The sequence below is a fragment of the Atractosteus spatula genome, chromosome 12 (assembly GCF_055471065.1).
Source record: "Atractosteus spatula isolate fAtrSpa1 chromosome 12, fAtrSpa1.hap1, whole genome shotgun sequence".
NCBI classification, from domain to species: domain Eukaryota; kingdom Metazoa; phylum Chordata; class Actinopteri; order Semionotiformes; family Lepisosteidae; genus Atractosteus; species Atractosteus spatula.
The window spans coordinates 41,230,056-41,242,570 of record NC_142717.1 but is presented as its reverse complement, the minus strand read 5'-3'; positions in this window follow the sequence as shown (position 1 = coordinate 41,242,570).

Sequence of the window (12,515 nt, the reverse complement as noted above, 5' to 3'; positions counted from 1 at the left end):
TACATTTGTTGTGATGACATGAACCCTCTAATCTTTTAATCCTAAATTATACTTTCTTCTTCAAGATATAATTAAGTCCTAATATTTGGATTAATTAGAGGCCTCATCTCTTGAGGCAAAATAGAAAAAAAAACCTTATTGAAAATAAACCCTGCTGTATTAAGGAACAGGTATTGTGCCACTTCTGTTTGAATTAAGACGTTTGCTTGTCCATAATTTTTCTATGGGATTGTTTTCACCCAGAGCTAAAAAAAACAGCATTCTTTGAACTGGACAAAGAATGGGTCAAATAAAAAACCATCACTGGTGTGATCTAAATAAAACGTACCCCCTTATTTTTTGCAGCAGAACCAGTGTTAAGAAGAAGAAAACAAAAAAACAATTATTCCATTTAATTCTAATAATCTAAAATATTTCGTAAACGCGCTTGATCATTTAAGAATATTTTGTGTTTCAAACAGTACATTCATGATGGAATACTTGAGTCTGAGATGGATACTTGAAGCGAAACCTCATTTTGTTTGCAGAAATTGTACAATGTGCTAGTTAGAATTATATACTGTATATATTTTTATAATTCTAGTCACAGTGTTACCAAAAAAGAAATCTGGAATCAGGCCAGAGAAGAGCAACCAGACACACTCCTGACAGGCGAAAAGAAATTAATCCTTTTTAGTCTTGAACAGAGCAGACTGCATGGGGACCTGATTCAAGTATTAAAAATTCTCAAAGGCATCGACAAAGTCAACTCAATGGACTGCTCCAGAATCTGCAGTGAAGCTTGAACCAGAGACCACAAGTGTAAGCTATGGGGAAGTGCAATTTAAAACTGAGAACAGGGGGCACCTTTTACAGAAAGGAATGTGGTTATTAGGAACAAAAAGGAATGTGCTATTAGGAACAAGCCACCTAGTCCTGTTGGTGAAGCTAAACATCTTCTATCAAGATGTGGCTGGATGAGATCCTTGGATCACTTTAACTCCTAGCAAATAAATAAGATAGATGTGCTGAATGGCCTGCTACAGTATGTGCAGAAACAGAAGCAAAGACAAAACTAAAAGAGTGCAGAGAGATTCTTCTTCATAGAAAGAAGGAAAGTTTAGTGTCAGGGCCGGGGTTAATTTGCAAGTCATTCACCATCTGTAGCTGGGTGTTTGGGAGTGTTGAATCAGCATAGTGCAGTGTTTGGCAGAACTGCCTGGGAAATATCCAGCTGGAGAGTCAGCAGTAACACCTGTGGCTGACCAGTTGCCTGAGGATCAAAATGTACCAGGAGATTAGTCATTTAATCTGTTCTTCTTTTATAATTTTGCACTGACTAGGATAGATGGATGAATGGACAATGCAGTGCTTTCTGTCACTATGTCTTCAATTCCTACATGTTACAATGGGATAGCTGACCTGAAAAATCAAAAGTGCTGATCAGAATTGAAAAAGAAGGAATAATATGTGACAGACTTCTAACTAAAAACATCTGACCAGAATAATGAATATTCAGAGAGTCTTAGTCTATTTTCTTTTCCTGGCAAATAAAAGTTCAAGAAGCGTTAACCTCACACAGAATAAGGCAGGTAAACACACTGTAAGGACATTGCAGAAGTATTCAGATGTATTGTAATACATCTGAATGTATTGCAAACGTATTCAGAACCTTCCTAAGATGTCCCATTTTGTTAAATTCCAAAATGATGCATACGCATTTTTTAAGGTTAATATTTTAGTCAGAACTGGAAAGTGCAAACTGAAGACCTCTGAAATACATTGATTGCATAAGCATTAAGACCTATGAATTCAATATTCAGTGGATGCACCTTCGGGAGCAATTACAGCTGCAAGTCGTTTTGGGTAGGTCTGTCAACTTGGCACACCAGCTTGGTGCTCACTGGGACTCTCTTTCAAATCTAGACTCAAAACCTTCTTTCGAAGAGGCTTAAATTTAAAGCCCTCTGCTCCTACTGTATTCAGTACCCCCAACTACTGTGTCTCTTCATTCTGCATATGTTGTATTTTTTTAAAATTATTGTTCTGTAAAGCACTTTCAGAAGCCACCTTTAAAGCCGCTCTATAAAATAAAGTTTATTATAATTCCTCTTGGCAGATTTGCTCAAGCTCTCGGAAGTTGCTTGCAAATTACTTATAGCCAGTATTTTACACCTTTTTTTACAGATCCTTAAGAGAATTCAAGTGAAGACTTTGACTGGAGCCCTCAAGGATATTCACTTTCTATCTCTTAAACCACTCCAGTGCAACAATTTCCTTGTGCTTCAGTTCATTCTCCTGTCTTAAAGTGAATTTTCATTCCACTTGTTGGAATGAAACAATCTGAAGTAAGTTTTCCTCTAACATTTGATAGAACTCTGCTCCATCCATTTCCTCTCAGTCTTTGCAAGCTTACAAGTCCCTGCTGATGACCACATAACTTAATGAGCCACTATTGATAGTAAGGGTGGTATCGACCTGGGTGATGCACTGTGTTGTTTAATTAATGTGTTTTCACTAGATGTAACATTTTGTATTTAAACCGAAATGTTCCGATTTTGTTTCATTCCATCACTAAACAACTTTTGCCACGTGTTTGCAGTAAAACCTAAATGCTTTGTTGCACTCTGCCTTAGAGGCTAGCTTTGTGGAATGTACTACTGTATATGTGACATTGTTGACTCATTGGCAATTTCTCCCATCTCAGCCATATAACTCTAGTTCTTTCAAAGTTGTTGCTGGCCTCACAGTTGGCTCTAATCAGTTTCCTGCTTGCCTGGCTGCTCAATTTGGAGGGAGGGACTGATCTAGGTAATCTCTGGGTGGTAATTACACCTTCCATTTCTTGATTGAGCTGACAGTGCTCACAGAGATATTCAGAGACATTTTTGTACACCTTCTCCTGATCTGTACTTTTCAATGAGATGATCCCTGGCTTGCTTTGAAAGCTCCTTGTTTTTCATGGTTGAATCTTTGCTTGAAATTTACTACATGACCAAGGATCCTCACAGAGAGAGGTGTTTTTATTCAGAAATCATGAGCTATAATTGTGTGACTTATTATGGTAATTTTGTACACCTTCAGAATTGCACATTAATTTAGATTTTCCACTGCAAAGGGTTCAAGTACTTATGCAACTATGACTTCATAATTTTTTTTCACATTAATGAGCTATTTACTTCATTTGTTTTCTGCTTTGAATGTTTGGAGTAGGATGTGTATCCAACAAGTACTTCAAAGTATCATGACTGCGAGCTCCACAGCAACAAAATGGGAAAACAGCAATGCTCTAAATAATTTTTCATGGCAATATAGAAGCCACCTACACTTCCTAAGTATTACATATCGCACAGAGAAATAGTGTTTGTCATTTTGAAATGTCCTTTCCAAAAAAGAAAGGAAAAGGAGTGCAAGTGAAGCTCTTCCAGCACCTGCCAAGATTTGATCTGGGTCGCTTGCAGCTTCTGAGCACACACAGCACCTGTTCCCAGACAGAGGATAACTCCCCCACACCAGAGGACCAGGCCCTCTGGCACAGAAGAATTCTACACAATACCAGTAACTAGTGTGGCTCTGTTCTGCCTCTGCCAGGGTTCAATCGCAGTTGCTAGCAGGCCCAGAGCCACACTGTGTCACAGGTTCTCTGCCTCCAGAGTTCAGAGAGGGGTGATGACACATCTGTAACTGGTTCAGTCCATGGGCCCTTTTACATAAGCCCGATTATACAGTAGTTACTCATAGATGTTTATGAGTTTTTTGTCAGCTTTCAAAAAGTTACTGTAAGTTTTAATGTTTAAAAAAGTAGGGTATTGCTGAATTTACATGTGTTTATCCAAATGACCTATATCTGAAAGACATTAGATTGGAAGTCTGTTTAAATTATGGGATTCTAATTAGTTTTGATTTGAAATAAGAACAGCATCAATTTCCTGTTTATTATACTTCTGTCATTGTGAAGTAGGTACAGTAATTAAATCCCAATAAAAACAATGAATGCATTATTTTTGGCATTATTGTGCTTCTGTGATTAAAATGTACTATTGGTGTTATAAAATGCATTGAATATATATTGCAAGGGAAAAGTATGACAAACGTTTTGATGAAATGAGAGTGAAACATACAATAGTTTAATACATGTACAGTATGTGTCAAAAATGGACTCATCTTCATAGTATTTAAAGCTATTTTTACTGTGCAACCAGAAGAATCTACATTTTAAGTAGTTTCAAATACAATTTCATTTATCACCAGTTTTGTGCTGAAAACAATTCTCTAATGTTATTAATTTTAAGAATTGCCATCTGAACCACAAATACAGTGAACGTGACACAGGCAAGGCATAATAAAATAAAGGTATACATTATATTTTACTGATAATCCGGCAATGTGGGGGAAAAAATAAAATAAAATATTTCGTGTTTTGTGGCATGTCCTAGCGTGGTCAACATTAGCAGGATTCAGAGTGTTACACAAAAGAAAACAATAAGTATGCAGGCAAGCCATACAGTATGTCATCTAAGTGCCCTTTCCTGTACTGTAGGCTGCTGTGTATGTCATTGTTCTCTTGTCAGCAGGTCCCCTTCTGGTTTGGCATTATCCTCTTTCCCTCAGGATGAATGAAACGGTTATACCTCGATTCATTTAATATACTAGTAATAAAGAACAATTAAACTAAATTAAACTACCCCATTTGGAAGAAAATACTTTTATCTGAATACAGCATTTCTCAATAGCATTTATGTTAAAATAAACTCCTTAGCAAACTTGCTCCACAATATAATCACTAAGCACTTTTCTTGAGTATTAAAGAAGCTATTGTGTGTAATTCATAAAACTTTAATGGCCATTATAGGCAGAAGGTTACATGCATTGCCTTAGGTCAAATGGAGATAAAACATCTAAAAGAATTCACAGTCTTTGTCCACACCAGTATATTTTTTGACAGACATGATATGCATTTGAATAAATGAGAGTGATAAACCAGTAGGTTCCACCTTATACAGTAATTGCACAGTTCTAATTAGAATTTATGCAGCTACCGTACACCATATTTAGGTTATTATAGTATAGTCTTGCCTTACAAAGAAGCAAACAGCAGAACTGGCATTAGAAACATGGGTAGGATAGGGGATGGATGGAGAGAAATGTAATGCATAGTGATGTGCAAGGGACATACTGTATATTTATTTTTATTTTATTTATTTTGTTGTATTCCCTAGAGTATGTTCTTTGATTGTTATTATCTCTCTCTGTACCTATGTTATTATAGAGAATGCAAAAATGCTTCTGAAAAGATTCTTAAGGTCTAAATGAGAGGAAAAAAAATGACTGTATTAGTGTATTAAGATTTGGAGTGCAATGCTTCCACCCACAATATTCAGAGCATCGTGTGCCAAAGACACTTCTACAGCCAGCCTTGAAAACCCTATTCACAGGCTATCTCAGCTAGAACAGTTTATTAGAACAGCAAATAATCAGAAATGCATCTGGAATCATTCAGAACCTACATAACAGGATATGCACCAGGTCTCGAATATAATACTGAAAAGATAATACTAATATAATACTGAAATTCAGAGAAATTATAAAAAAGGTTGATTCTCGTTTATTGAAAGGTCTGCATAAGCTTTGCAGCTATTCTACTGTGCAGTGGTTCACAGCAGACCAGAACCACACACATGCACACATTCACCATAAAGTGGTACAGACATCTCTTTCGCATGACCCATAACATCTTGTACTCCTCTGAGGGTGGGGAGAGGTGCATAATCCTTTGATGCCCTAGTTCAAATTCCATACACCGATGCTTCACATGCAATAACAGGCTCAAAAATGTGAACAGATCACCTAGATCTACAACAGAACAGAACAAATCTACTTCCAGTGACAAACCCTTGGTGGATGCTCACCTTTAGCTCAGTCTCACTGCGGCCAGTCCTGTGTCTTCCTCGGCCCCCTTAGGATCCCAATCATAGCTGTCCTAGGTACAGGATGACAGCCTGGAATAGTCTTCCTTCCCATCTTCCCATCATGCGAAAGAGCATGATGTTTTCAACATTTCCAAGTACCAGAGTGCACATGCTGTTTTGAACGTTATAGTAGCAATTTGAGTTCCAGTCCCTTAACACCAACTCAACAGTACCTGGAAACAAAATGGAAAACAATGGTGGGTAAGATCTCCTTTGCTGGCTTAAGCTTGTTTTCCAGTGTAAGGGGATCAGAATCATCCAGGGTCACACTTTCGGCTCCTGGTGCAGAAGACAGCAGGTCAGTTCCTTGTCTCCGGGCCATGGGAGAAATTCCTCTCTGCTGCAAAGTAGAAAGCATCCAGGTCCTTGTAGGCTCCTGCCATCTGTCATCAAAGGGCTCACTTGATGTCAACCAGAGATAATCCCGTTGCCTCCCTCAGGAACACGTTACCAATTTATTAAAACCAGAACCACTCAGTATTTGAACAGCTTCTTTTCTTGGGCTGTCTTTTTGCTTAACCAGATTTCCTCGTTGTATGGGCACTGTCTTAATGATGTCCTTTAGTAAAGGCTTTACTATTGTTTGTGTATGGTATACTGTAAGTAGAATGTTTTGCAGCACATGTCTGAGAATACATTTCTTGTACATAAAATATACTTGGTGAATAAAGGTTGATTCTGATTTAAAAAGATAACATTGTGAATATACAGATGCAGCCATTCAAAATGCACGGTACATACCCACGGTACGGGAAACTACCCACAAGCCACCGCAGGGCTCAGTATTTGGACTGGTTGAAGGTCAATCAATAATCAAACTAAGCCTGACTAAGGTGACAAGGAGAGCCAACCATATTTCTGGCAAAGGTCAGGGAGATTCACAGCCTAACCCATAAACAGAGGGCATAGGGGAGACACACATATGCACATACTGTAGGGACAATTCAGAAACATTGAATAACATAGTCAGCATGTCTTTAGAAATTGAGAGGAAACCATAGGACCCAAAGAAAACCCATGCAGACATTAGAAGAACATGCAAAATCCACACACAAGGCTGTCCAACCTTGAATTGAACCCAGGATTAGAACTGGGAGGCAGTAGTGCTTGCTAAGCCAACATAGTCATTTACTTTCATTATCTGATTTTGAAACAACATAGAAAGAAAAGGGGTAACTTGGATTTCCTCACTCTCTGTACATCATGTTGACTTAAAAAATCTTTAAATGCTTTGATTGGCTTTTATTTAATCCAAAACAATTTTCCAACACTGTATTTAAATTAATAAAGATATTATATATACTGTCCCCCTCTAGATGTTAGCACATAAGACATTTACAAGTACTTTCAGAATGTAAAGCACATGTTGGTCTGAAGTAAATCACAATATTTTGGGGAAAAAAATATCTTGACACTTTTCACTGCTTGTTTTTTTTTCCTTTAGAAAATCTGCTATCCTCTTAATGCAAAACCCATTTCAAATGCCTTAATTAAATAAAATAATTTCACCACTATGTCCAGGAGACATTCATAAAGTTGAGGGCTGTGTAAAAGTACTCTTAACAAATCACTTTCTATGGCAACTAAACTACCAACGCGGTGGTAATTTAATTGTCTTTTACAAAGGGCAAGAGTAACACATTAAGTGCAATCGGGAGAGAAAATGTGAAACGTGTGCACAGCTGGAGGTCTTTTTCCACTCACATGGTACCTTCCTTCATGCCTTAATATTACTGAGGGACTGGAGTGCTCTGAGTCTGGTAATACTGTACATTGATAATGGGTTTGCTCTCTGTTGCTAAAGTAGACAGTGACCTTACTAGTATGACACACTTGTCTAAATTATCCATTTGTTTAGCGTTTATTATTGAGGATTGCTCTTGAAATTGTGTCCATTCTTTATTTAGAGCCGCCAGTTTTTTTTATGGACACAGACTATGAACCCACACACAGGGCGAATGAGGACAAACACGCAGACTCCTACAACCTTCCCAGGAGACCCAGGCAGATGTCTTTCAGCAGATCACAGACAGGAAGTTCAAAGCCAGTTGGAGGAGAGATGTGTCCCTCAATATCCGTTCCTCAAGCCAATAAGCTTCCGGGTGACTGCAAGGGGTCACTGTGTGGTTGAGAGCTGAGAGACATCTGACTGACTGATCTCCAATTGCTCTGAGGAGGAATGCTACTTGGGAAGTCCAGGTAACACTCACTGGCTGGAGACGTACTGTAAGAAAATCCAAACAGTAGCTTGAGCTCAGCCTGTGCCAGGACATACTGTAAATGAGAGTTCCATCTGTTCTAGACCAGATTAACCATGTTTTTCATGGTAAGATATTAAAACATTCAGAGTAATTTCAAATAAGGAATAGTTATTAATCATTTGCAACAGCAGGAAGGTGATGATTCTTATGAAATCTACTTTTTACTTTGGGCAGTAAATTCCAAAGACATTTTTTCTAAACATTAGCTCCTATAACTGTTCATCTCACCCTTTCTGAAATTATCTGTCCTGTTCAAGAGATAGAAAGAAAAACCTTCAATCTTGTAAGGTTAATTTCCCTGTTATTCTGATCACCTCCAATACACCAATGGGAACGTGCGACTCATTTAGCACGTGTGTTTAATTCAGCTTACTTATAATAACCCAAGCAAAACACAATGACAGCCTTTGTTTACCAATATTTGAAAGCATAACTAATTTCTACCAGTAACTCTTTACTATGGGAATTGCTAAATCATTTCCACATTCTAAAATGCTCGTTTCTAATCATGCAGTTCTTTAAGCGTGGCAGCCCTATATTGGGGGTACAGCAGTGTTTTGCCCATTTCAGCTAAAAAAATGAAAAATAGATGTTGCGCAATATTACTGATGGAGAACCATCCTGACTGTACCCTTCGTTTGTATTGTCAAACTGGTTTAGTGTGTGATACCCAGCACACTGGATAACATCTTGCATTCCTGAACCACACTAAATTGATAGCAGTGCTGTTGCCTTTGCTCTGAGTTATTTTAGGATTACGGGAAGAAGGGAAATCAGGCTTGATGTAGTGATAAAAACACATCAATTGCCCCAGCTGGAAAGACAGTTTAAGCACATTATTGGCAAGTTGCTGGCCTGGAAACAGAGGATCAGAAATCTTCCCCTTTGAGCAGTGAGGTAATTTAAAGCCTATTACAACTATGGAGACGATGGAAAGAACACAAGAAACAGCATGACAGAAAACCCAATTATACGATTTTTTTTCTATTCCATTCCATTGAAACCTTATCTATGTAATATACTGTATATATTATTTTGTTTGATGTGGTATTTGTTCATCAGTTTTTCTAACTCGCTTAGTGCAGTCAGGTGAGAAAAAAAAGAAACTGCATGTAGATAAAAACAAAAAAAATGTATAATCTCTGTAAACAAGCTTAGTAAGTATTATAAATTGTGAAAAAAGATGTAGGGATGAATACAAGTATTGTGGGACAGGACTAGAATTACATTTTTTCAATATTAGGCTACAATATAAACAATGATCACCTGCTGTAAATACCGTGATCATTAATATTTTTGTAGAGTGATAGTTCATTATTTTTACGTGAGTTTAACCTATATACAGTTACAGAACTTTAAGAAAGTTAGAAGTCAGTGTTCTTTTTAGATACTCTATACTACATTAATTGCATTTATTAAAGTAAATAGATTCCGTTACCAGAAATAATCGTGTAGGTGAAAGTATACCTTTTTTTACGTTTATTCTCTATTTTAAATTAGATCAGTAGTTTTTTATTAAAAAATAAATTTCGTTCATTCCCCTTTAAAACTAACATTTGACATACTGTATATTTAACATGTACAGATATATTGAACAATATCTTGTGGAAACAGCTAAAAGAATAAAATGATAACAAGAATGGCATGGCATTATTATTTTCCATCCTTGAGGAGTTGAATCACAGCTTCAGTGGTGATTTATAATTCTTAAACAAAGATAAAGCCTGAAGATTCATCTCCATTTCAGAGAAGTCAGCATCCAAACATCACTTTCTGATACTCTTATCCAGCACAACTTAATAATGTATTAGGATCAATACGATATCTTTAAAAACAATTACACAGTACACTGAAATTGATCATGTGCCTTTGATCTTTAGGTCAAGACCTTTCTCAAGTTTTTGGGATCAGCAAAGAAAAGAAAGCTTTAAAGAACTGCGATTTTATTATTTTCAGAAGGTTATTTTAACCTTACTGTACAGTATGAAGTGGTTCCTTCAAAATGTTATTTGGAGCCTATAAAAAATGTTGCCTTCCATGGATTGTTCAATTGCTATCAGAATGATAGCTTTTCCTTAAATAAAGGACCAGAATTATAGATGACTGAATTCGTAATGCAGATTTCCATGTGAGATTAACTGATTTACAGTATTAAGGAAAAACTTTGAAAGTTTTAAAACATCAAATAGACAGTCTCTGTCAAGGTGAATGAAGGCATTTTGATTCTATGAAGCATACTCATCTGGTGTTCTGCTCTTGATCCCAGCTGTTAACCTACCCCTGTGGATCTTTGCTTGTGACAGCGAGGAAATTGGTAATTAGAACCTGTTCTGGCCAAGAAACAAAGCACTCAGGAATCAGATTTGTTACTGCATGTCCTGCTTGCTTGAAGGAGACTCTTTCAGAAACTATCCTTGACAGTAGCGGATTTCTGTAACATAAAAGGGTAGCAATAACTGACTTTTAATCTGCTTTTAGAACATGCAAACAGTGGACAATAATTCTTTGGGACGGCTGGTCCTGTATCTCCCTCCTAGAGACATAGCAGGCTCTTTATACTGTACTTCTCCGGAATGTACGGCATTCTCAGATAATCCAATTTGTGAACCTTTTCAATTTTAATACAGCCCCCGAACTCAGCATGTAAAAATGCTGAGATGGCCATATTTGGACCACACGAAAGTCAAAAGGTTAATTGATTCTATCAATTATTGGACTATTCCATTGAACGTTGAACATTCTAATATTTTTTTGTAGCTAAAATGCTTAACATAGCAAATTTGGAGTCAAGTAACAGTTTCTATCGAGACTGATAGGTGAGTCACAGATTATGGAATAACATTGGTTTCACTGACCTCATACAATGTTAATTAGATGCGTGTTCCCTAACACTTTCACAATTTTTTTACATTGTATTTTAATATTTGGTTTTCGTATTAAAATACTTCTGTCTTAATTTCTCGTCCCCCCCTGAAATCTGCGGAATAACTATGAAGTCCTTCAACAAATCAGTAAAGGGCTTTTATGGAGGACAGGTTGAGCATTTTCCTGACTGGGTTATCATTACCTGGCAGAGACTTACCAAGGTAAGGCTGGGATGATGTGACCAGGGTTATGCTACATTCCAGAAAACAGCAGCTCTATTGACTTACTAGGCACAGGCAGGCGTGCAGTGCTGTCACTGAGAACTAACTCTCCTGTTAGGCACTATGGATCCCACAAAGTGTCAAATGATGAATGACTCTGCAGCTGGGCAGGTGAAGAAACGTGTTCACAAGTCTCATTCTCTCCTGAGTGGGAACAGAAGAGAATCAAATTTTAAAAACCCTCCTGTGTACAGTAACTCCTCAAATCATGCTTTCTGATGTCTTACTTTAATAGACATAGTCTCTAACTCCAACAACTCTTCTCCTAGATTTTGTGTTTAAAATAATGCAAACAGAATAATGTAAGCAGACTGAAGTAGTTCAAATAGGTAGCTATGTCAGCATGCATAGGGTACAAAGAAACAAGTAAAGGTTTATTCCATGCTGAAAAGAGGAGAAACAAATGCTCTGCAGCCAAAATGCTGTTTCTTTTCTTCTCTTTTCAGCATGGAATAAATCTTTACTTGTTTCTAATGTAAGCAGAGATGTTTCTGCTCACAGTGCTTTTACAGTAATTAAAAAAAATTAGATGTGATATTTTAGTTTCAAGCTACAAATGTTACTATACTACAGCTTTGGACAGCATATGATATTATATGTTGGTTATTAATAGAACTGTTGTTCAGTTTCACTTTGTATAATGTAGCATGGTCTGAAGTGTTCTACCTCATTACCTCTGGTACTGAGCCCAAATTCTCTATGGCTTTGATACTTTCTTATTAAATTCAGCAACATTACACATACATGTAGACTGGTGTAACAATAATTATAAAATCACCTTTTTTTTAAAAAAAAGGACAGGATTTAACTAAATTGAACAGGGATATTCAATCACTGTTTCATTCCATGTAGTGTGTTATGTTGCTTTAAAGGAAAATAAATGTTTTTCATGGTGGCACCTGCCATAATGATCTTAATCAGGTGTCCCAAGCCCAGATCCTGGAGAATACCACCCCCAGTTAGTCTTATACTGTAGCTCACCCTCAATCACCTGTTTTTAAAGATTAGGAACATTTGGAAGTTATTGATTAATTAAGGAGTCAAATTGTTCAATTAACTCTGGACTTTAAGAGCCTTCTGATTTTTGTGCCAAATGATTTCTCAGTTTTTAACAAATCACAAATTTAATATTTCCAGGACTTCTGAAATTGACAATTTCA